Here is a 25,139-nt window from a genome sequence, read left to right as displayed (position 1 = left end):
GACGGGGCGGGGGGAAGACTCGAGGGCGGAGTCTGCCAGGGAAGTTCCCTGGACTCCGAAGATGAGCAGAGGCTGCGTGAGAAAGGGATGAACCGAGGCGGAGGGTTAGGGTAGATTTCCAGAGCTCTTAGAGCTGATCGACCAGCCCGCTGGAGTCACTATTCAACCCGAGTCCCAAACACACGCCTCACTAACTACTTTACAGCCACTTTCATTGATTTTCTTTATCAAATAAACATAATACCCGTTACAGCAACACTTCCTCTTCACGCAGCCTGAATGCCACGAGCTCCGATTGCTGCGTGGCTCGTGCTTGCAACTCTTCATCCTTATTCTTTTACTTTAAACAGCAAATATATATATAATTATATATATTATATATATTATGCTGCCTTGTTTTCTCCCCAGACCTGGAAAGCGCGAGTGGAGCCATCCCGGTGGATTATTTTAGAAGGAAGGCACCCGTTTTCGGTCTTCACTAGTTCCTCGCAAACCCCGATATAAGCCCATATTTGTTCTTGTAATTCAGATGGAGCTGGCGTATTTACATACTTATTTTACAAATAGATAGTAACTCGATTGAAAGGGCAACGCTTTCGGAGAACATGGGCCGGAATCTCTTTTGATAGCGGAGGGAATTAGCATAACTTTAACAATCACCCCTGCAATTGTCAGTCTAGTTGAAAACGTCAGTTTTCAAGTCAATTTCTCTTAATAAACTGTTTTCCTCCTAAAACTAGCTCCTCTCGAGCTGTTCTGAATCAGGTTTTCTATATATGTCAAAGGGCTGTTGAATTATTCATTATTATAATTACTATCATCATTGTCATTATCCCTTTCCATGTGGAAATAATTTTATTATCGTAATTTGATATCTGAAGAATTTCCTGTTAGTCGTTTGATAATTTTTTTTCCCTCCTCGGAACATAAAAGTTTTGTTAGAAATTAGAGGGAAATGCTTTTAAATGCCTTTATGTTTACCATGGATTTCCGTTTATCTAATCGATCAGAATGCCAATAAATCGATTAAAGGTTTAGTGTTTTACAAACAACCGTTTTGTGCTTTTTGATTTTATGTTTTGAGTGAATTTTCTAAAGCCAGTTCTTCCTATAATCGTTTGCTTATCCAAACCCTGTTATTCCATCCTTTTTTTTATTATTTGCACTTGCAATTTAAAGTGCATCTAATGAGGGGGGGAACCCATAAATAAGAAGAACTAATCGGGTTACATGACTTGATGCCCGAGGTTCGCGTATTTATGCAAAGCCCTTTAAAATCTTGGTGAATTATATGCGATCATACAGTGATTGCGGAATATTAAATTAAACTTAGATAAACCCGCATTGAAGGAGGCAGCACCCAATCCTGAATTTATTTCCCATTTTCTATAACAGCATCACTGCACTCCTCTCTTTGCAATGACAATGTGCCAAATCTGGGCATTTTGAAAAGATTTTCCATATGCTTTAACTGGAGACTGATAGACAAAGAAGACAAGGAGATGGTCTTTTTCCTCAAGAGGTATATTTTCTTTTAACTTTTTCATCGAGCTTTTCCGATTGCCATTATTTTCAGCCAAAATTTGAAAATCTCTAGAACACAGAGTTTCCATTTCCCCCGGGTTGTTTTTTTTTTATTATTATTTTTATTTTTACACCCCGTAATCAGTTCTTCAAGACTGGAGTTTCGGTTAAGCCTTTTGACGCAGGACTGTACGAATGATCATTTCTCTACCTTGGCGGATAACATTTTGGAGAGAAAGGATTGATTGATTTACTTTTCGGTTACTGCTTTTGTAATTAAATATGGTTTAAATTATCTTCTCTCTTTTTTTTTTCTTTTTCTTTCGGTAAGTCAGATCAGATGTTGCTTGCTGGAGGCTTTCCTTTAACGGTACTTTTAATTTATGTGGAGTTTATGGGGACAATGCAAAGGTGGCGGCTTTCATTTAGTTGTAAAATCTATACGTTTTCTTCGGAAAACTTGGCTCCTTGAGCGAAAATAACTTTTTGCTTGGTTACTTTATAATCACGGTTTGCCGAGGAGATAGTTTAGCATATTGCCTTAAATAACAACAACAACCAAAACCTCCTATTTTACTGGCAGTGCGAACTATTGGTTTTGTTTACCGACTTTCTTTTCTGTTCACTAAGGGATGGGGAGGCTTATGACTATCCTCTTTTTCCTCGCTGTCTTTCTCCCTTTCTGTCCGCTTTTCGTGATTTTAGTCTTTCTTTTCCGTTGCTTTCTTTGCCGGGTTTTCTCCTCTCCCCCCCCTCCGTCTCCTTCCCTTCTTCCCGCCGCCCACTCCGCAGAAAAGGTGAAGCGCTTTCCCTGGGCCATCCGGAGGGCCGGCCCTGCTGTGGGGAAGGACGGGGTGGCGCGGATAAGCGCTCCTTGCCCGAGATTTGCCGGAACGCAGAGCCAGCCAAGAGCCGGTGAAGTTGGGGAATTGCTATTGTTGGCGGCTAGTCCTTCCCGGCTGTTTGTGTTTATAAAGACGAGGGCGGTTGCCGGGAGAGGAGGCAGGTCAGCCCTGTCAAAGCGCTGACCTCGGAAGACCAGAGGGCGCCCAGCTCCTTCACCCACCGCTCCCGGGGCGTGTGGCTGGGCGAAGGGAGAGGAAGCGAACGCGCGCGCGTGCCCGCGCGCTTTCCCTTCCCCATCCAAGCCAAGAAGCTCAGGTTCAGGGTATTTAAAGCCTGCGGAGACTCCGGGAAGCAGCTGAGGAAGCTCGTTGCTTTAAGCTCCCGAGGAGAAGGAACGCCAGCCAGTTTGCCTGCGAAGCTTTCCTTGCTTGGAGGTTGGGATGCGGGTGTTTTTTTTTGGGGGGGAGGGATGCGGTTCAAGCAACCGCTACTGACAAGACCTGCACAGGCATCCATGTGCCGATCCGGCGTCTCCCTCCCTCCCTCTCTCCCTCCCCAGGCTGGGCTGGATCAAGATGCCTGGCCTGGTAGAACCGGACTGGCTACTCTTTCCAGCCCAACCCTCGCTCCGTGACTTCCCCGAAAGTAGACTCGGGCCTTAGACCCGGGCCGGGGAACTTCTGTTTTCTTGGAAAGAAGCACCAAGGTCCCAAAGACGGTGCTCCTCGCCGGAGTAAAAGGATTTCCCGGAGTTGTTGGGCGCTTTTTCTTTTTTTTTTCCCCCAGAAAACCATGGCTGGCGATCCTCGACGTTTTGGCCCTCGGGTCGGCTTCCCTGCTTCCCGGAAGGTCCTGAAAACTGGCCTCGGTGTTTTTGAAAAGTGTGGTTTGAAACGAAGTTGCTGAGTTAAACAAAAAATGTTAGTTAACATACTGCTTTTGTCAAATAGCCCCCGGGAGGAAAAGAGATAACAAAAAGGCAGAGGAAGGAGGGGGTCTCGGGATCTGAAAGTGTCTGTAGCTTAGATAAAGGGGTCTCTAACACTGAGATCTTGTAATACCTCGTTTCAAACTGAGCTCATCTATAGACTTAGGGGACGCTTTCAAAAGGCACGGATCGTCTTTCCCTTGGGCGAGAGAGGGAAGTGGGGGAGGCCCGCCATTTATTAGGGAATTATGTCGGGTTATTAAAAAGAGAGGAGATTGTAATTATGTATATCCTCCTCCTGGCCCTGTACGTCCCTAGCACAGGTTTTTTGGAGATGCAGCACAAAAGTCTCTCGGCTGCCTTGGCACGCTCTTTGTCTGAAAGAATGAGTGGCCAGAGCTGGCTCTTATAGCCTTGCTCAAAGTCTGCTTCGCTCAGGGGCGTGGGGGTGGCATCCAAAATCGGACGGTCTGTTTTCCCACACATGTGAAATACAACGCCATTAACTTTCCCTTTCTCCCTGTTTGGAAGATCACGCTACTCTCTCTCCCCCCCCCCTTGGGAAAAATCTACACCGCCACCCCCACCCACCCACCCCCGCCCCATACACACAAGTATCAGGGTGGGTTGCCCTAAGAGGTTTCCCTTGGAGCTGTGCCGTAGGGACCAAAGAAAAGGAACTAAGAGGTTAGACGGAGGTCTTGGGAGATCAGCTGAGCAAGCAGCCTGGAACGAAAAGGAAAAAGGCTTGAAAAGCTGGCCGAGCTTTTAGGGGAATCCTCTCCAAACAGGCAGCTCTCCTACTTCCCAGCCCTCGGGTGCTCCTCGCTGATTCCCCCTGCCCTGCCCGAAACGCACTTTGCTGTTTTCACGCGCACACGCACGCACGCACGCAGACACACACAACCTGTGCTGCCTTTCGGAATTAACCTCCTTCGATTTTTTTTTTCCTAGCTACGTGGCAATCTCCGGCTTTCTTCTAAACTGTTAGGATCCCTGAGTGCCTTTTCCATCTCGATCTCTACCAGTTTAGGGAAAGCTGAGGGCTGAAAGTAGATAGATGAAAAGGAGGTTGAAGAGTGAGGTTGCGAAACCAAAACATGGAAAAGGGGGGGGGGAACCTAGGGATGGACTCTCCTGTTTACATTTCCTATGGGTACCCTTTTAGCTACAGGAAAAAAAAAAACTCCACCAAAACATTCTTTAAAGGGAGCTACAGTACCACGAGGGCAAGGAAGACATTGGCATGAAGTATGTCTTGGTATAGAAGTTTCTGAAAACATCTTTTAAAAATAGATGGAATCCTATTAAAAGTTTTTTTTTTTTTTTTTTTTTTTTTGCAATATCATGGTCGTTGTTTCCATATACTTCTGCTATGCAAACTATTTTAATTTTTTTCACTTGAGTTGGAAGTAGAAGAATTATACTGAGGGGCTTCTTCATCAAACTGCATTGTTTTCTGGGTTAGGAAATGGGCTGCTATACTTTAAATGTCCTTGACTCAAGCCTGGTCAGTGAATCCTGCAACCTGACTCTTCCTTTCATTTCAAAAAGAGCCAGAGATCTATTTTCCATAATCCCAGAAATGTCTGAAAATGGGGGTTGGGAAATGTATTGTTAGCCTCAGTAGTCCCTCTCTGTAAACAAGGAGGAGGCTGTCACTTCCTTCTTTTGAGTCTAGCTTTATGATATGCATACAGTAGTTTTATTTTATTGAGAAGTAGGTCTAATTCTCAAGCAAGATCAAGTTACCCTCCATAAGGAAAAGTCTTATGATGTTATGTCATCAAAACTATCTCTTAAATGCAAAGATTATTTTTTTTAAAAAAAAATCTGGATGTCTTTACTTTCCTCTCTTTCCTAGGAAATGTCATTATATTTTAAGTTGCCTATAAGGAACTGGATGTCCAAGTGGGTATATTCCCCATTTTCCAAGACCTCTTTTTGCATCACACCTCCCTATCTTTGGCCTGTGTGGTGTCTTTGCTGGCAAGCATGCATTCATATTAAGTGGAAATTTTCTTTTTAATGTTAGCTTTAGGATTTGTCAGGGGCTCCTGTATATTGGATGGTACAAGAACTCTAAAAACAGTATATTTATACATTGTTGTTATAAGGAATAGTGTTAAACCTTTCTGTTGTATTAAGTTCTTAAGGCCTAAGATAAGAATTTTAAATGCACTCCAGGAACCAGGAATTGTAGAGACTCATCAACTGGAAAGTTATTTTCACATTTATAAGATCTTTAAGATTAAAAATATAATTTTATATGTAAGTATTAGTTGCCAATATTTTTGGACTTTTTATTTTTGTAATATCATTTGGACTGGGGCAGGTGTCCCTCTGGTGTGTTTGGATGCACTTTGAATAGACATGATTTTTAATCTACAGTGGGGAATATTTAAAAGTATCTCGATTTCTGGTTTTAGTTAATTATATTTTAATGAAAGTGTCACTCATATTCACATCACATCTGTAGTATTAGGTTAAGATAATTAGATTTTCAAATGAGAAGCAATCTCCATCCCTTGCAGATTTCTAAGAGATTCTTATTTATAGTGGCATCTACGCGCTATCCCCCATATCCTCTTTTTTCATATCTTTCAATATCTTTAGCAAACCCAAGAACAAAAATATTTCTCTTTTTATAATCCTATGTGCTGACAATAGTTTATGCTTTTTTAAAATTCTGTTTATTGTTGCGATTACACATTAAAAATACTGTTTGTTATTATAAATTTACTTTTGTTGAGCTGTTGGACCAATTACCCCAGAGAGATTAAACTGCCATAGGTGTGTGCAATAATGCATACCTCTTAATATGTATACATTGCTATAGTTATTAGACACAGTATCACTGTATGTATGTACAGTGGCGTATGTATGTATGTGTGTGTGTGTGTATAAATAAAGCCTCAACAACATGTAAATTATTCTTTAAGGCTGAAAGAGTAAAAAATTCCGCCTTAGCCTTACTTCCTTTCCATACAGAGGCACATTCCACATTCATTATCCAAAGCATATTTTCTTCTTTAAAAAAAAAAAAAGAGAGAGAGAGAGTTGGGGGGGGGCAGAGAAGAGAGAGAAAGAAAGAACTTCCCTGGTGGGAGGAATAATTAATTTGCACCCATATCTTTTCACATTCCTGAGCAGTTAAGAAGAGCAAATCTTCTTTCCTTTCCCTCTGCCTCTTCTCTCTCTCCCTTGCCGTTTCTCTCTCTCTCTCACTCACTTTCTCTCTCTAATTTCCCCCAGCCATCTATTTGTGTGTGTGTGTGTGCGCGTCCGTGTGTGTGTCTGTGTTACTAATGAAGTTTGCAGACTTGTGTTTGTGTCCGTGAAGCTGCTTTTCCTACTGCCCGTTCTGCTTTGGGGCCAGTGGTGTGGCTCCCGCAGTCCCTGCCAGTCCCCAGCAGCAGCGACAGTAAGTCCGCGCTGCGCGTCATTTGCAGTCTGGAGAATGTTGATCACCTCGCTAATTACACCTCTCTCTCTTCTCTCTTTCTCTCCCCCCCCCCACCCCGCTCGCTCACTCTCTCTCTCTCTCTCTCATTCCCAGAGTGCATATCGGGAATAGACACACAAAGACATGCGCACTCAACTTAATCAGCCATTTTTTTAAACAGGGCTAAAACGATAATAATTAGCAGAATAAAGACATATCGGATTTTCATTTCCTTTCCTCCTTTTCCCAACCCCTTCACAACCAAACAGCGAGACCGCGGTCGCCACTTGCTTTAACAACTCCCGGACCCCAAAGGACCGCTCCATGCCCCCACTTCTTGTTCATTTTTATTTTCACCCAATAAAGTTGGAGGATTATTTTTTTTATTATTATTTTTAATGAACCTTCTGTCGTTTACTTGGATGTGATCAGCTGTTAAGTAAATAAAGCAAAACAAAACAGAGAGGCGAAGATCCAGTAAGAACTGCGAGGGGAAATGGAAAGTAAGTTTTTTCTTTAACTTTTATTGAGTAGTTTGTGTTAAATTTAGGTCGAGTATCGATTATCTTTCCAAGCTGATCTTGCACAATCTTTGATATTTCGCTCTCGCTCTCCGCCTGCCTCTCTCTTTCTCTCTCTCTCTCTCTGTCCCTCTCTCTTTCTCTCTCTCTCTCTCTCTCACACACACACACACACACAAACACACACACACAAACACACACACACACAAACACACAAACGCACACATACACTCCCATCTACTGATCCTCTCGATCTCTCCCTTTCTCACCCCCCCCCCCTTTTCTATCTCTTTTCTCGTTTTTAGCTGCTTCCTTCGCTTTTAAATTTCGGGAGGATGGGGTTGGGGTACCCATTTTTTTTCCAAATTGTAACTTTTGGATTAAGTGAAGAATCTTTTAACGTTTGGTAGAAGACGATATATAGATATATATATATTTGCATTGTGTGTGTCTTTTTAAAATCGATCTGGGAAACGGGCTGATTTGAGCCACGGCGCGGCTGTCAAAAGTCTTTTGCCTGTTCCTTCTCCTTCTTTCTCTCTCTCTCTTCCCACCCCCCCCCCCACCCACCCTTTTAACCCCGGATTCCGGAGCGCGATGCCTCTGGGGAAAGTTTAGGGTGCTTTGGGGGGGTCAGGGCTGGCATTTGGCTTTGGTGCTGAGGGGTGCGAGTGCCGGTGGGACGGAGGGTGTCCCCCCCCCTCCCCGGTCTCGGCGGGTGTGCGCGCGCGTCCTTTCGAGGTGGGGTGCTGGCATTTGCAGCAGCCGGGCTGGGCTCCTGCCGTAGCAGGCAACTAAGCGAGGCAAGCCCGCTAAAGAGAAGCGGCTGCTGCCTTTCCCGGGGCGCCACTTTTCTAGCGAGCGGCGTCCTGGCCGGACCGAGCTGCCAGGCTGGCCGGAGGGGGACTGCACGGCTGAGGAAGATTCGGCCAGCGCTTCTTCCCTTTGTGAAAAGGCAGCCGGCGCCCTCCTTCCGCTCCTTCCTCCCTTTCTCTCTCCCGCGTGGGGCTCCGGCGTTAGGTTATTTTCATCGGATTTGTGCCAAAGAAATATTATATATATATATATATAATATATATATATATTATAATATTATATATATTCTTTTTTCTGCGTCGTGCCGAGTGTGAGACGGGTACTTCTCCCGGTCAGTAAGGGAAGCGGCGCCGAGGTTCCTTTCCGCGCATACATCCCTTCGCGCGGCGGCTAAGGGAGGCGCGTCTCGGCGTCCCCCGCCTGCCTTGCAACCTTGCCCTCGCCTGTAAACATGGGGATCGGAAACTTTGCGCCCCCCGTGCCCTCCGCCCCTTCCCCCCTGCTCCCCAGCCGTACCCCTCGCCTCCCCCCCAAACAGACGTTGCTGTATTCCTTTTGTTACCTGCCAGCTGGAGGGGGAGGGGGGGTCTCGGGGTCTTCGGCTGCTCGGGGCACTGGGCCCAGCCGAGAGAAGAGGCTCAGCCAGCCGGATTCAGCCTTCGCGCCGTCCCGAGGAGGCTTTTTCGCTTCCATTCAGTAAAACACACACCCTCCTCCTCCTCCTCCTGTTCTCCTCCTCCTCCTCCTCTTCTTCCACCTTAGGTACCAAGGCATACATCGCAAACATTACACCCCCCCTCCCGCCCTCCCCACCACCACTACCACCAAAAAAAAAAAAAAAAAATCAGTTCAACCAAAAGACAACTTGCCAGGCAGAAGATGGTGGATTTACATTGAGGCAGACCCCGCAGGGTCAGGCAGGAAGTCTGACTGTTCCTGTATCTGACAGTTGCATTTCCTCTCCTTCATTCTCATCGCCTTTTTCATATTATTATTAACCCTGTTCCATTTTAATCAAGGATCAGGTAGCTGGAAAAGAAAGAGAGAGAGAGAAAAAAAAAGAAAAGAAAAGAAAAAGGCAGAAGGAAAAAAAATTAAAAAGGGAGGGAGAGGAGGGTTGATGATTTTGAAGGTTGGATAAATCTCTCTTATATGTATATTTGAAATTGTGATTTCCCCTTTGGAAGGATTTCCAGTGGCTGGATCCTTAAAGAGCCGTGATTGAAGAGCAGATGATAGTTTATTCTGTCTTTGAGAGTTTGGTGGATGTCTAAGTGGATGGATGAAAGGAAGAGGTAGTGAGCAGCAGCCTTGGAAGCCCTGCCTGTTGTTGGTTAGGTTGAGGCAGACACTTGGCTGCGATTGGGAACACCACTGTGACATGGGCATCGATCGCTTCCATTGAGAGCAATGCAAAAACACAGCCTGGGTATGTAACACTCTCAGTGCCATCAACCCTTGTTTTACTTTCTATTTACTGACAAAGCTGACAGGGAGAAGGGACTTGGCTTTTGGAAAGCCAGAAAGGAAAGGGGGAGAATGAAAATACTACAAATGAAACAGGGCTGAAGGGTTGGAAAAGGAAAAAAAAACCTGACTGTTTAAATATAATCATTTAGTTTCATACTTTGGACTTTGAAAGAGTTTCCTTTTCTGCAGTGAGATTTTGGAGAAAGAATACAACTGGAGCTTTCTGTCTTTCTGTTTCTCTGTCTCTCTCTGTCTCTCTCTGTCTCTCTCTGTCTTTCTCTCTCTCTCTCTCTCTCTCTCTCTCTCTCTCTCTCTCTCTGTGTGTGTGTGTGTGTGTGTGTGTGTGTGTGTAAAATAGTTGTGGGGAGGACTGCCTGCTTGTGGGGAGGACCGTGAGACAGTTTCAAACAGTAGGAAGGCATACCAAGATGAAAGATGGCTAGCCAGCTGTTTTAACCTCTTGCACCTGGCTTGAGTGCAGAGGCTCCCTCAGATTATTCAGTGAGCCTAGCTGAATATTCATACTCCAGGATCTATACACTGTGGCTGTAGCATCCCATTGGCATTGCTTTGGGCTTTGAAGGCTTTCTGGAAGGCAAACATGTATTCAGTTTTCCTTCTTGTGGGAATGAACATATAAGGTCAATTAAATAGAAGGCAATGGTCATAAATCTTCAAAAATGAAATCTATTCAAAGAACAAAGAAAGGTCAAATAAACCATCTGTATAAGTCACAGTAATAGTAGTGGTAGTACCTGCTTGGTAGGTTTAGGAATGATATTAGCTTGTTTTCTAAAAATTCAAGTGGTAAGGAAAAGTATGTATCTCTCGAATCTTTTAAAATAGATACAGGGTTGTGCATCTATAGCAAAATATTTTATTGTTCATCATCAGGGACTATGTAAAGAAGTGCTGAGAAAAATCACTGTTTAATATTGCAGAATTTACTGCTTCCACTCTGACCATGAGCCTAAATTTACACAATGAAATTTGATTATCTCTAATAACAGTATTAGATCCTGCACTGGATGGATGAGAATTGAGGTGGTTTTGTTGATTGCAAGGGTTTAATGTTGCATTTCAGAATCTGATGTGGTTTAGCCTTCCTTCCATTAACTGGAAAACCCCTGAGGTTTTACAATTATTTCTTAAAGATAATACATTTAAGATTGCATTGGTAGGCTGGAGAAAAGTCATATAGGCAAGAAGGGAAGCCCTTAATAACTCTTGAGATTCAGACATGTTCAGCAGTTAGATTGGCTCTGACTTCAGCAAGGGTCGACAATGTGTCATTTCCATGAAGCCAAATTGCCCTCTGCCTATATGATATTAATGTGCAAATCAATATTTCAGGGATTAAATTTCCCTTCTTCATTTTTTATGGTTTCTACCTCAATAAGTCTCAAGTCTATTAGAAGAGGCTGGATGATTTAAAATCCTTCACTGCAGAATGGCTTGTTGTAGCCTTGTTTCACATACCATTTTGGGATTTTTGCTTTAAAAGACTAAAGGAGTTGATAGTCAATATAGGAACATGCGCAATACTGTAAAGCCTTTTTTTCCCTCAATATAGAGATAATAAGGTATTGAATATATACATTTATATGATATATTCATTTATATGATATATACATTGTACTGCTTTAAAAATATTGTGTTAATCCCTTATTGATTTATTCTGGAATCAATTGAGGCTCTTTGCTTGTTTGTGATTTGTTAGCATTCTGATGCTTTTTCCAATAGCATGCTTGGATTATTTTGCAGTGAGTATTCTTTAGATCTTTGAAGACTGGCTAAAAATAAGATTTTAAGTGAATTAAGCTAAGTGATATAAAAAGTCTGCTATTGTGCCTGAGTGATATTAGTTGTATCGTATTAATTAACAAAGGGACCTTTTAGTAAGATATTAGCCTTTTAAAGTGGTTGTGCATTGGTGGCGTTGCATTAAAAGAGGTCTTTTGAATATTTATGATTAGATTGAAAAAGGATCAAGGAAGAAGCTATAGATGGCTGAAAATTTAGGTCACACACAAGGTTGCGACTTTATCACATTTTGGAAAGGCCCTTAGTTCTATCATTTTGATGGTATTTTATAGCTTCAGACCATCTGGGCTAAGTTCCGAACAGCTGCATGGATTTTGTCTGCGATAGAGCATTTTTTCCATTCGGTGTGAAATGTTCCTTCCTAAAAAAATGTATACCAGACTTACTTAATTTGGTCTTTTAAAAGAAATACATATGAAAAAGGGACAAAAGACTCTTTAATCTCTGCAAGCTGTTTGCTTTTCTTCAAGCTTCCTGTCTGTTTGGTTTTGAAAAGTCATGTTTATTGAGGAGATGTTTCTAAGGTGTGACATTAAAATAATATATGGGTTTTTTTTAAGAGGGGGAATGTCTGATTCCTCCTCTTCTGCCTGCCTGTCAAAACACGGTTAATCTACTCTTATTTACAATTAATCTCAATAAAATTAATCTTAACTGTGCAATAGTCAGTGGCTTAAAATATCTAATTATATTCAATTAACTGCTGTCATAGTAATTAACACTGCTTAATTGCTTCAGCATATATTTATGTAAAGCTCATTAGTTCCTGGTTGCTCTTTTTTCTGTCCTCATTCCTTTTTTTATTGCTGTCATAGCATTGAGATCAGTCTAGATTTGTGTGTGTGTGTGTGTGTGTGTATGACAATTTCAAACTTGACAATTAATGAATCGGCAACCCTTTTATTTAGCCGAATGTTAAATATTTTAGTAAGCTTTGAAGCAAGATCGTAGTGACTGGGTTGCATTTTAAAAAAATAAAAATTGACTTTGTGGATGGAAATAGGAAAAGTCAGGTTAAGCCCTGTATTTAGAAAGGAAGAGCTTTTCCTGCATCTGCCTTGGGGCTGTACCCACAAGGCACGGTTTCCTTCTTCCAGATAATTCAAAGGGTTAAAGTCTTGGCCAAGGTTCAAATTGAAAAATGCCCAGGGAAAGTGTGTGCTGAAGATGTACAGATTTCATATAATTAGTGCTTAATTATATTAACATATGCAAATTGTCAACTCAGGAGCTTGTTGAACTGGCATAGATCAGTCTGGGACAATTGCCGTATTGTCTGAGACAATAATGGATTTCAAGTTGGTTTGGGAAAACACATAACTAGCTATCTAATTTAACTCATACCATGGTGAAATTTCATTAGTCTCCATGGAGACTGGTTTAATTGTGCTGACTAATGTTCTGGGGTATAGAATGTCTTAAAAAGAAAATGCTGTTTGCCTAATCCACCTTACAATGACACTTGTTTGTACATGTTTCCTTTGTGTGATAATTTGCATATGCAAATAAATAGTTTCTCAGCCCCCATTTGTCATGGCTGTTCATTACCCATGAAGAGGACATTGTTACAACGCTGTTACTGAGTCTCCCAAGACAGGATAGTGTCAACCAGTCCAGCTACATTCTTTCATAATTTGTTTCTGATTAATAGACCAGAGTGAGGCTCATTCTATTCAAGCCTCGGGAAAGAGAAGGTCAGTTCTGCCACAGAAAGGAGTTTCCGCAGCAACTAAAGCCCCCCCCCTTCTCCTCATCTCTCCCCTTTTCTTCTCTGGCTTAACAGAATCATATTTAAAATAATGCATTCTGGCTCTAAGGAGAATGTCCTCTATTAATCTCTGGTTTCCTCAAGCAAAAGATAGAAAAACAAAAGAGATTCAGGTTTTGGAATATTAATCCTGTTTTTGACAGAAAGGTAAACTGATATAATTGCTTTTCAGTGGAAGGAATGGGGGTTTATAGAAGTGTGAAAGCATCGGAAAGGATTAGCATTTTTTTGCATAATGAAAAGCTCTGCTGAATAGGGCACTGAATGGTTGACTGAATGACTAAGATGAAAGGAAGACGAAAATGCAAGCTTCTCTTTCTCTCTCCTCTGCTCAGCTCACCCTAAAGTTATGTTTGTCCAAGACTTGAGAAAACAAGCAGAAGCTCAGATTTCAGCAACTTTATAAAAATGCCTTGAATTTTCATCATCAGGCTGATGAATATGTATGTAATGATGCAGCTAGAAAGAAGATGATAGATCCAGGTTTGTATGTCATAGAAATACTACAGGCTAATCAGGTATTGACTATTGAATATCTGTGTTTGTGGGAAGAAGAGTTTTTTTTTTTTTTAAAAATCAAGCAAGAAAAATAAATGGAGGTCAGGTAGTCTGAAGCTTAGCTTTTGAATGTGCTATTCATAAGGTATAGTTTAGCTCTTTTAATTGATGGTGCTTTTATTTTGTTGGTGTTGAAAGAATAGACCTTGACCCTGTGAACTGTGCAAGAGTAGAAACGATTTATTTCTAGTATACAACCGTAACGTTTATGAGTTTGATGCTACTGTATTGATAACACGAAATAGAATCTAACTAGAAATTTGAATGCAGTAAGTGTCATTGATGGCATACTTTAGACTTCGGTTTTTAATATGTAAACAGTGGGCTCATAAGTCATTACTAAATACCCATACTCCTATCAAATTTAGTGATAAAATATCTATAGACTTAAATGGACCAGGAAGAGGCCTAAAGGTAGGAATGTAATTGGTTAGCTGTTGACAATGTGATCTGTGTGTCTAATTATATGCTCTCAACTGTAACTGATATAGTTAAAATACATTTATTGTGTAAGGCTATGTATGTCTACTAAAGTAAGCCCTATTGAATTCAGTGGAATTTACTATCAAGCAAGGAGCTATAGAGTTGCAGCAGGAACAGATGAAAATGACAATTGGTTCTATCTATAAGGAAAGTCAGATGCAGTGTGGAGAAATAAAGATCTGTCTGCATGCCAAGTATCTTTTCTGTTTTTCAGGTTAGTGTTTTGGGTTTTTTTTGTTAGTGTTTTTTAGTGTACTGTTGTTGTTTTTCTGAAGCCATTACTGTATAGGGGAGGAAAATGATTTGAATCAGCCTGTAAAGTTAAATTTGCTAGTGTAAAAAGAAATGAATATATTTTATTAAGTAAGCAACATGTGCTCTAAGTGGCATTTTTAAACCACGCATAACTGAAATGATGCATGGGTTAACATTAGTTTATATGACTTGTATTGTGTTAAACAAGCGGAAACCTAGGCTGCTCTATGTATGCTTAGGTAAAGAGTCAGACTGTATCTTTGTTTAGGAATAAGTCTATTTAAAACAGTGGTAATTTGTTGCATGACATTTTTGTTCTAGATTGTTGTTCTAGATTTGACAGCTTGTGATTGTCACACATGGTTGTTGTGTAACTATGTAAGAATTCTACTACGAAAATCTGAGAAAATGGTCTTGATGACCAGATTCTGAATATGCTTCAATTTATACAATAGTCTTACTGATTTAACAACTGAATGGGAAATGAGGTTGTGTAGAACACATAACCTGCCAAAGTTTCATAGCCTTACAGAAGATAAATGCCCACTTCTTTTGAATATAGAAACAGATTTAGTATATGCCCATTAGTGTGGATGAACGATGTTTAATTGGACATTTTCTGATTTTGCAATTCCAGTGTTCTCATAAGTCCTTTTTGTTTTATCTTCGTTATAAGTTTGCTATTCTAAAACCTTGCAATGATAGGGCCTGTCTAGTGGGAGATTTTTAAAAAAATATTAGAATTTTATTTAGGAATGGCTGATCTCAATTTCATGACTGAAATAATTTTATCATATTAAGTATCAAGTACTTTTATAATATGCATGGGATTCCAATGAGGTTTCAACTTAAGAAAAACAATGTTAAAGTATGGTATCTACATTAAAGTATATTTGTTTTTCTAATTTTGAGAACTGCCTAGAAGTTGTCTGAAAGTTACTTTTTTTAAACAAACAGAATATTTATATTTGTAACAGTGATCTGATTGGACTGTATAAACTTCCATGAATACAGGTCAATACTGTAAGTATTATAGGCTTAGACTGAAGCACGTGACTGTTTCTAAGAGGCAATTCCCTTATCTAACAGACCAGACACAGGAGAAACCGGTTTTTATGATGACAAAATCTTGAATTTTTTTGAATAAAACAATAAAGATGTACTTCCATTATAAACATCTTGTAGGAAAGACATTATCAAAGAATCAAGTCATATATTTTGCTTGGGTGTTGTTTGAGTTAAAGCTAAGTGACATTTTAATTGGCTTTTTTTTAGTATAGTAAAAGCTTGATACAGCCAACATGGTTCAGTTTTTGCTTATGAATGAAAAATGAAGGGAAAAAAGCTCATTATGGTGTATATGTAACTAAGTGTTTAATATTGATATTTTAATTTGAAATTTTGATGACTAAATACACTTGACAAAAAATGTTATCTTTTGCATTTGGAACATCAGGAAAAGGGACCAAAGCAAGGAACACAGGAAAAATATATTTTGACACTGGAGCATTAGCTCATATTAAAAAAAAAATGGAGCAGGATTAACAAGTGTACAATGAAAATTTATTTATATCACCAATGTGCCATCCTCTACTATATTTTCAGTTCCCATTCCTAATCTCTTGACATTTCGTGCCTCAGAGTTTGACGCTGGTAGATTGCTATGCTCTCTGTTGTCTGGGACCTGCAGACTTAGTCTCGTCATAAGTCTCTTCTTAGCAAACAACTCTGCGTAGGGCAATGTTTCGGTGGAAGGTTTAAATTACAAGTTTCAGGAACAACTGTAAGGTTTATGGACACTAAATATGAAGTGCAGCCTGCGAAAATGGTTCTGCAGTGATTCAAAATGTTGTGCTTTACCTTTTGTCTTGCTTAACTTCCTGGTCTGCTATATTGGATTGCAGATTAAAATAGGGAATTTCCATTGCTCTGCATGCCAGTAAGTAGCCATTAAAGCAACACTAACACACATGCATGCTTCTGTTTGGATTTGATTTAGTGGATGTGTACCACTTGATCATTGTTAGAAAAACCAATTTTGGTTCACTTGAATATTCAAGATGTATTTGCTTGTTGATGGCAGTGCTGGGAAACGTGGTCAGTTTTTAGATTCTGACATGGTTTGTTTATTTGTTTAATGTATTAGACCAATGTACATGTTAGACCATTGTTGTTGCAACACAGATTTGTCACATAGATGGCAGAAGTAGGATGTGTTGTAAGACAAGACAAAGAGCTCTATGATTTGGGGATATGTTCATATTTTGCCCTCAAAATTATTCATTCTTAATTCATATCCGAAAAATATAATATGCATGCATAAGGATAAGGAAGAATATAATAACAAAGCAATCAATATCCAGGCTGCATAGAAAATTATTTCCTATAGTCTTAAATGTGTAAACACTAAACATATACAGTAACATTTGCTTATTTAAATCTATCCCAATATATCAGCTGGGGAACCTTGTTCTAGTTAAAAACAAATGTAAGATAAAAAAAATCATTGTAAACAAAACATGTTGCAATATTAACTAGGAAAACTAAATTATTTTTGGTGGTTTCAACACTACTTCATACTTAACTTGTGACCCTAGTAAAATTGCCTTGTTATGATTTCGAAGTTTGTTTAAGATATATATATATATATATATGAGAGAACTGTACCCATTTCATTTTGGCAATCCTGATTACTGTGAAATTCAAAAGACCTGCTCCAGACAAAATCTGGCAGTCTCAGTCTATGTTGTTACCTGCTTCAAGACTTCAAAGCAGAAATTTCCTGTTTGAGGTTAAGATACAAAAGACCCAGAACAATAGAGAAAACCAAACTTTCCCAGAACTTTTCCAGAACTGTTCTGTGAGTACTAAATTTAGGTGAAAGTGCAGTATAATTTTCACTGTGGCTGACCTTTCATCTTTTCCTTTTTTAAAAATAGTATAATGGCCTTTTTTCAATTCAATTATTTTCCAAAGATTGCTTTATCTATTCAATTCTGATCCAATTACTGTTACTTTTCCATTAACCAATGAATTGCAGTTGCCTAATTTAGAGTACTCCTCCTGTGTCTGAAAAAAAAATATAGTAGAATATAAAGTTTTAATCTGCCATAGTAGTTGCAACTTTTCTTACATTCCCTTGCTATGTACTATTCAGTTTCTCATTGGCCTAAATCCTGTTGTGTTTTCAAAGTAATAGGGCTGATGAAACTGTTTTCATACAAAGAACCATTTGACAAATAATTATGATGACATTAAATTTTGTTTATTTCCCATACTGTAACCAATAAACTCAATAGTTTAAAATGTACAACATCAAATGCAATGTATCGGTTCTTTATAAAGTTGCACCTTAATCAAAATACATTTTTAAATGCTGCATTGTCAACATCATTAGGCAGATAAAAAGTTTTCTGGCCATCATAGTGCACATTATAATTATCTTTAACATGTTAGCATTGTACCAACTAGTTAATTATTTAAAATAAAAGCTCTCTGAAGATTTTATATTAGAGATTTTAAATATAGAAATTGTATTAAGGACAAACCATGTTTTTCAGTAATATTCTTATCCAGATAATTACAGGAATCACAATATTTGAAACTGATCTAGTTGCTAAATAATATGTCATTATTTGTTAATCATAGGAAATGAAATAATACTTTTTACTAAAAAGAATTCAAGAGGCAAAAATTGTAATATTTGCTTTTATTCATGAATACTTGGCATTTGACATGGCACAATCTGATATCATAGACGATGCTACACAAGTTATTTGGATTTTTTAAAAATGGGGCAAATAACTTCTTTTCCCAAAAAAGGAGGATGCAGATTAAGAACTATTAAGATTTGCCAGTATGGCTAGCCCTAGCAGTCTATTTAAGTGAACACTGTCAACAGGAAAATCACAAGTGACACTTAAAGTAGCTTACCTCTGATTTATACACAAACCTCACATGAGCACTTGGCTTTGTTCTTGCTCTGGTAAGGGGAACTGATTCCAATAAGGACAGGAATAAAAAGCTCCTTGCATGGTCTAGAAGTGAATAGCACTTTACCTCAAAGCATGACCCCTATTCCCAAGATCTGTTGTGCCACAGTTGACTCTGCCTTTATGTTTATTCTCAGATGAATTGCTTGGAAAAGTTACAAATAATATACCTTGCAAAGCTTCTAGATTCAGTGACAACTGTGTAAGTGGAACTTAGGTTCTTTAGCCGTTAGGGAACAATTCTCCTGTTCAGAATGCACCCAATTATTATTCCCCCCCCCAAATAGTTTAGGTCGAACGTTGCTATTATAGATTATAAAAACCAACTGGTTTCACTAACACCGAAGTGAAAAGCGTTTCTGGTAGAAAAGGCAGATTCATGTTAAGAAAAGATAGCTTGAGTCATTTTAAGAGACAGAAACTGGTTTCCAAATTTATTAGTTATGCTTGATTGTTTCCCTATATTTATGTTTCTCAGAGAGAGAGAGGAGAGAGAAAGGGGAGAGAAAGAGAGAGAGAGAGAACATTTGCAATCTACCAAGGGGGAAGGGACCTTTAGAAAACTTTCAAATGGCATGTTTGCACTAGGGCAGAGGTTGAGTACAGTTACTTAAGTCCCTTGAGACACATTTAGTTAATGGTAGTCATGTTCTGATCCTGTCCAAATCTGCCCCTTTTTATTTAGTGGTGTTTATTTGTGGTTACTTAAGGTTTTGATGCTTTAAAACTCAGCTGCATTTTCACAACAAATTAAACAAGAAGAATCATACTGGAAGATAGTGATGAGAGTTAATGATATGTCTTTAGATAAAGTAGTACTTGTGTGCAATCTGATCACAGCTATCAGCTCATTTGTCATGGCTGAAGTGAAAATGTCAGGACCAATGAGCGCATGAGTGCTGAAGGGGGTGAAAGTGCTTTTGGAGACACTTTTGTGCTGGGAGTGGGCCATAGCTTAAATGCAGCTCTAGGGAAATGCTTAGATTAGCTAACTCTGTGCACAAAGCCAGAGCAGAGCAGAAGATGTTTGGAAAATGTAATTTGTTTTGGTGGGGGGTGAAGTCCATTTTGATCATAATGCTCCAAGATGGGGAGAAATAATTGTAAAATAATGAGGCTTTGTATTAAATAAATGTGATGGAAACTTGTACATGTTCCACTACAAATGTATTTAGCATCGCAACCTATTTAAGCAGCTTTTTTATTCGACATTAGTCTGCTATAGTGAAAGATATCATCTGTTTGAATCATAAAAAATGGTAAAATGATGAATTTTTAGCATTTATCTGTTGTTAGTTACATGCATATACATCTGGGGAAGTAATCTAATCATCAAGAGCTAAATTATGGATTTTTTTCCACCCCAAGAATTTTAACTCATATATTTTACATATTGTAGCTCTTTTTGTTTGTACTAGAAATGAACTTTCGTCCAGTTTCAATAAGTAAATCACTGATCATGTCCAGTGGTCACTTTAAGAAACAGCAGGCATATCCATCTACTTCCTCTCTTCATAAGAAAGGGAATGAGGAAGTGCAGATCATTTGTACTATTTTGGTAAAGTTTGAGACAGCTCTCCATACAAACTTTTTGCAGTCTCTTGGTTTATTTGTCCGGTTTTAAAGCTGATCAGAATGATGATTATGTGCTTATAGTAGTACAGAATAATGTACTATTATTGTTTTCTATTTTGTTTCATATTTGATACTATTTTGTTTCATATTTGAAACACAAAGATTCACTATTTAGGAAAATGCAACTATGCTGGCTGCAAGTATGTACATTTCTCTAGAGCAGTAGCCAGTTACTTTAAGGTTGCAGACTATTTCACTTTAAATGACAGTCCTGCTGTAACAATGGAATTATAACCACCTGGAATACATAGCCAGTTACCAGTACATTGTAATTTATTCCTTAAAAGAAGAAACAACGCTTTTTAGAACAGAGTTTTGTGATTTAAAGTGAATATGATATGTGAGTATTTCAACTTACTATATATTTGCCAAAGCTGAGTTTAAAAAAAGTCAGGCAAATTGTGACTAGATAGCATTACTTTCATTGACTTCAAACCTGATACTGACTTATCTATTGAAGTTTCTTTCTTCCTCTCTAAATTATCTAGCATTCAGGGTACATGCAAGGATGCTCTGAACTTATTGTTACAAATTGCAATAGTGATCTTGCCTCTCTCTGGTTGTAAACTCTCTAATTGTAAACTCAGAGTAAATTTAGATGGAGCAATATACATTTTCTTACTCAAAAGTGTTTCTGCTAACTTCCAATAGGTGGCACTAATCAGTAACTTAGATCAAAGGGAATATTAGCTAAAACAGTGATATTTACTCATTGAAAACATTTATATCTTGTCTCTCCAGAGCACTAACAGTAGCATGTTTCCTGGGTCTCTTTTAAAAGAATGTAAAAAGAACTGTACAGATAAGATCAAAGGCCCATCTAATCCCGCATCTTGTTTCCTCAGTGGCCGAGAAGATGCCTATAGGAAGTTTACCAGGAGAACCACAGAAATTCCTAGTTAGTGTTCTCCATAACTAATACATACTGGTACATTATATACCACAACATTCCCCCTCATTAAAGCCATCAAAGGCCATAAATACACCTTGCAGTAAATAGCAAATACTTGTTTGATTCTTCTTTGAAGAAGCAGTTTTTCATTTGCTCTGTATTGTTCTACAACTATTGAGTTTTATGGAACCATTTTGGGATCTATTAATATAAATGTATAAATAAAACTTTTTCATATTAATTTTCTGCACAGGCTGCTCATATGTTTATATCACTGTCATCTGGAGGGTTTTTTTTCCCCCCAAAGTTAAAACTCTTAGAGAGTTGTAACTTTCCTCCAGAATGGAGTTGTACCAGCGGGACTCCGAACATATTCTGCATCTTATTTTCTCTTTTTTGAGTTGTTTTGAGAACAGGGTACATTATAGCAAGTATCATTGCATCATAGATACACATATTAAAATAGACCATTTTATTTTTTAATCCTTTATTATTCTTAATATGGTATTTGCTTTTTTAGCAGCAGTAGTAACTGCTTCATGCATCTAAACTGATATTTGCATTGATCCACTTAACTGACATGATGGCCCTGACATCATGGTTAGCTAACTTCACTTTTGTCATAAAATGTAAGTAAAAGTCTATATGAAAATATTTAAAGTCCTGGACTAGGGCTCAGAAAGACCCAGATTCTAGTTTATCTCTACTAGGAATTTTACCTGAGTGACTTTCACAAAGGTCTTATCACTTACTCCCACCTTTCTCAAGGGATTATTATCAGGATATAACCACAGGAGGAAGATTTATGCATGGTCCCTTGATTTCCTGCATGAAATACAGAAAATATGTGAAACAAAGATATAAGGAAAATGATTCACTCCAAAGGGTAGTACTTCCTATCCTTCTTACGCTTACATTCAATGGATTTTGTCCTTGGAATGTTTATTCACCAAATCCCAGAGAACCTTTTGATCTCTTAAGTATCCTAAAAATGGTTATTTGCAGATGCCCACCTCATTGCCAACTTCTTATAGCTGGTGAATAGTTTAAATATTGGTCCCAATATGGCTTTGCATAGAATCTCATTCCTAAATCACTCAGTTGGAAGAACTGTTAATTCCTACACATGGCTGCCTGTTTCTCATCAAATTATTGATCATACAGGAAACTTTTCTTTTGTCCTATACATGAGAAAGTTATCCATCAATCTTTATCAGAAACTTTGTCAAAAAACCTTCTTCATACAATTTAAATGGTTCCTCATGATAAAACATAAGTTGTGTAGAGGTTACATCTAGATAAATGTCCTCGTAAATGCTTGAATATGTATCTTTAATGAGGTTTTATACCAAGTATGTCTTCTGATTAGTGTTTGACATAGAGGCAACCAACTCAAAAATCCATTTCCATAATAGAATAGATGCAATTATCTCAATGACTACACTTTGGGCACTCTTCAAGCAACTATAGCAATCCAGTGAGAAAGTTGGTCTATTCAGTTCTTTGTGAGTGACAAAGACTATCATAGTTGAGTTATTTTTATTGTCAATTGCATAACAGAAGATGCTGTTTGAATTGTATGACTCATAAAACATTTTGAGCTAGTCCTGTTTATCAAAGACAACTATCCTAATGTTGGCTTCTTGTCCCAGCATTGTAATGTTTGTTCTCCATCCAGTATACATAAGCTAAAAGAAGTAAGGGATCCTTGAAATAAGGTTTCAGACATTTGTTTCACCTCTACTCTCTGTGAAAAAGAGGCAACTAAAAGGTTGAAATGGCAGAATAATTTGCATCCAATTTAAAATTTTAAATAAAATGGCCCCAAACATTGGTTTTAAATTGCAAGCATTTGCCAGCTTATTTATATGTCATTTTGAAAGGCTACAACAAGTGCTTTATTTGATCTTGGTACCACTTCCCTTTGTTGCAAGCAAGCAGTTAATTTTCTTCTCTTTCATGAAGAGTAAATTCCTCCATTACAGATAACATAGTTGTATACTGGTAGTGTGTTTTTATTGTTGGATTCTATTGATTTACAGTGCTAACATGAAATATCTGACACCTGTTTCCTGTTCTTTGAATATTTGTACTGTAGTCAAAGGGGGCTGATAAGGTTCCCCTTCCCCACCAGACATTGAGCTATTTTAAATGTATAATTATTGTTGCATGTCATTTGATAGTTACACTAATTGCTGCCAACCATTGTCTGTTTGCACTTAATGCTGAAACCTGATCAACATCCTGCTTTGGTTGATGTTTGGTGGTAAACTTTAATTAACTCTTATTGCATTGAAGAAGAGCTCAGCTTCGGTGCTAACTAATCATTTACCTTCATTACATCCTGACAGCTCCACTTGTTCCTGGTCTTAATAGATACACTAGTCAGTAAATAAACCTCCAAGTCTTCATGCCTTGAAGTTGTTTCACATTGATATTTTGTTGTTTAAAGTTCAAAGATGGTAAGCGAAAGAACTACTTCAGTTGGTTCTTTATGGGTGGGGAGGCAAACATGAGTCCAACATTGCTTTTTTTTTTTTTTCATACCAGGTAATTTTGTTTGAATGGTAACTGTAGATTGAAGATAACATTACTCTTTCAACATGCTTTTTCTACGTATGCATCTTTTGAATCAATACAATTAAGCCTGTCTTAGTTGAAATTCTTATAATTATTTTTACCAAAATAGTTTTCCTACAATGATATTAAAGTTTAGTAATCAAGTGATTGGCAGATCATGTAAAATTCAACTTAAAATAGCCGGCTACTTGATTTTAATTTGTCTGACATCAGGTTTGTTTGTAAAGGAATAATATGTAGTTAAACCAAAGAGCTTATAATTGTGGCTGACATTTGTTTGTTTACAATGAAAACCAATTAAAGTTTATACATTTTAAAACACAAAAGTTAATTACTGAATTGCTCACTTCACTTATGCAGAGGAGTCAAATTAACTTCCACTGAAAAAAAATGATGAAAGGCCCTATTTGATAAAAACAGAAGTCCCATCTGATTTTGCACTAGCCAAACAAAATTTGGCAGATTACTCTAGAACAATATTAATGACTATGTTTTTTTAAAAAATAATTCTATGGCCAAACTAGATGTTTAAGATGAAATCATATTAAATGATGCTGTATGTCTGGATGTATTTTATTGAAACCTGTCCAATTGAAAATAACTCCCAGTTCTATGTATTCTGCAGGAACTGTCACTCATGGGCTGTGTCTTAAGTACAGTATTTCCACAGCCTTAAGTAGTAGTGTATCTTTCATTTTGTACTATGTATAACTGAAGATCTATTTTCTCATTTACTGTTTTTACTGTTTGCCTACTATTGCAGTACAGTTAAATAAGTAAGAATTGCAAGGATTGCTAACTAGGTCCATATTTCTAGAAGAAATATAGCAACTAACTTAAGACTTCGTAATCACTAATTTAAAATTCAATGTTTTCAATAGTTTTACTCATAAGTAAAACAAACTTGCCTGAATCTAATCCTTGGTTTGAATTAACAAATTAAAACTCCACAGTAAATGTATTCTATAGGATTATTCCGGCACAGCAGTATTTATGACATTATAAAATGTGTCAGTAACCTATTTCAAAACATAAGATTATAGGAAAACATCTGGTCTCTCACATTTACACTTTTTGAGTTCATTAAGTTTTCAAAAACACTCTTACAAAAATTAAAGACATTTACTTACCGTAATTGGTAGTATCTAAAAATAGTAGATTTGGTAATTTAAACATCTATGAAAGCAGAACAGTGTATTATTAAGGGGAAAATCTCTTTCATGGATGAATTTTGAAAATTTAAGGGTTCAAGTCTTTCATTTTGTGCGTTCAAAATTTCAATTTTTAAATCCAATACAGAGTTTGGGATGAAAAGGAAAGCATGAAGTTCTTTTCAGATGGAGCTTGTAAAATGATTATAATTTACATAACCTTTCACAAAGTATGTTGTGTGCATTACAATACAGGACTTGATTGATTTGTAGATTAATATTTATACAGCAAAGGAAAATCAAAGGGATTAAGCAGTCATCATTGTAACCCTAATCCTACTTTGCATAGATAAGACAAAGGATTACTGTTTAAATTTTACTGGGTCACTGCTGTTCAGATGCACCTTTCTGTAAAAGAAAGACATGAGAAAATGTTGCTTTGTTATTTATC

General features: G+C 38.1%; 1 protein-coding gene across 1 annotated transcript in view; it reads left to right on the top strand.

Annotated features, from left to right (window-relative positions):
- The first annotated feature begins 9,185 nt into the window (after positions 1-9,185).
- The window catches only part of ZFHX4 (zinc finger homeobox 4), a 186,232-nt gene continuing 170,278 nt past the window's right edge, over positions 9,186-25,139 (top strand). Inside the window, exon 1 of the mRNA XM_070940482.1 lies at positions 9,186-9,509. The gene's annotated coding sequence lies outside the window, so the exon portion shown is untranslated. The remainder of the gene's footprint in view (positions 9,510-25,139) is intronic.

The sequence above is a fragment of the Pituophis catenifer genome, unplaced genomic scaffold, assembly GCF_029215685.1.
Source record: "Pituophis catenifer annectens isolate HBS135680 unplaced genomic scaffold, rPitCat1.0.hap2 SCAF_3, whole genome shotgun sequence".
NCBI lineage: Eukaryota > Metazoa > Chordata > Lepidosauria > Squamata > Colubridae > Pituophis > Pituophis catenifer.
The sequence above is the reverse complement of the archived record's forward strand: the minus strand, read 5'-3'. Positions and strand labels throughout refer to the sequence as shown.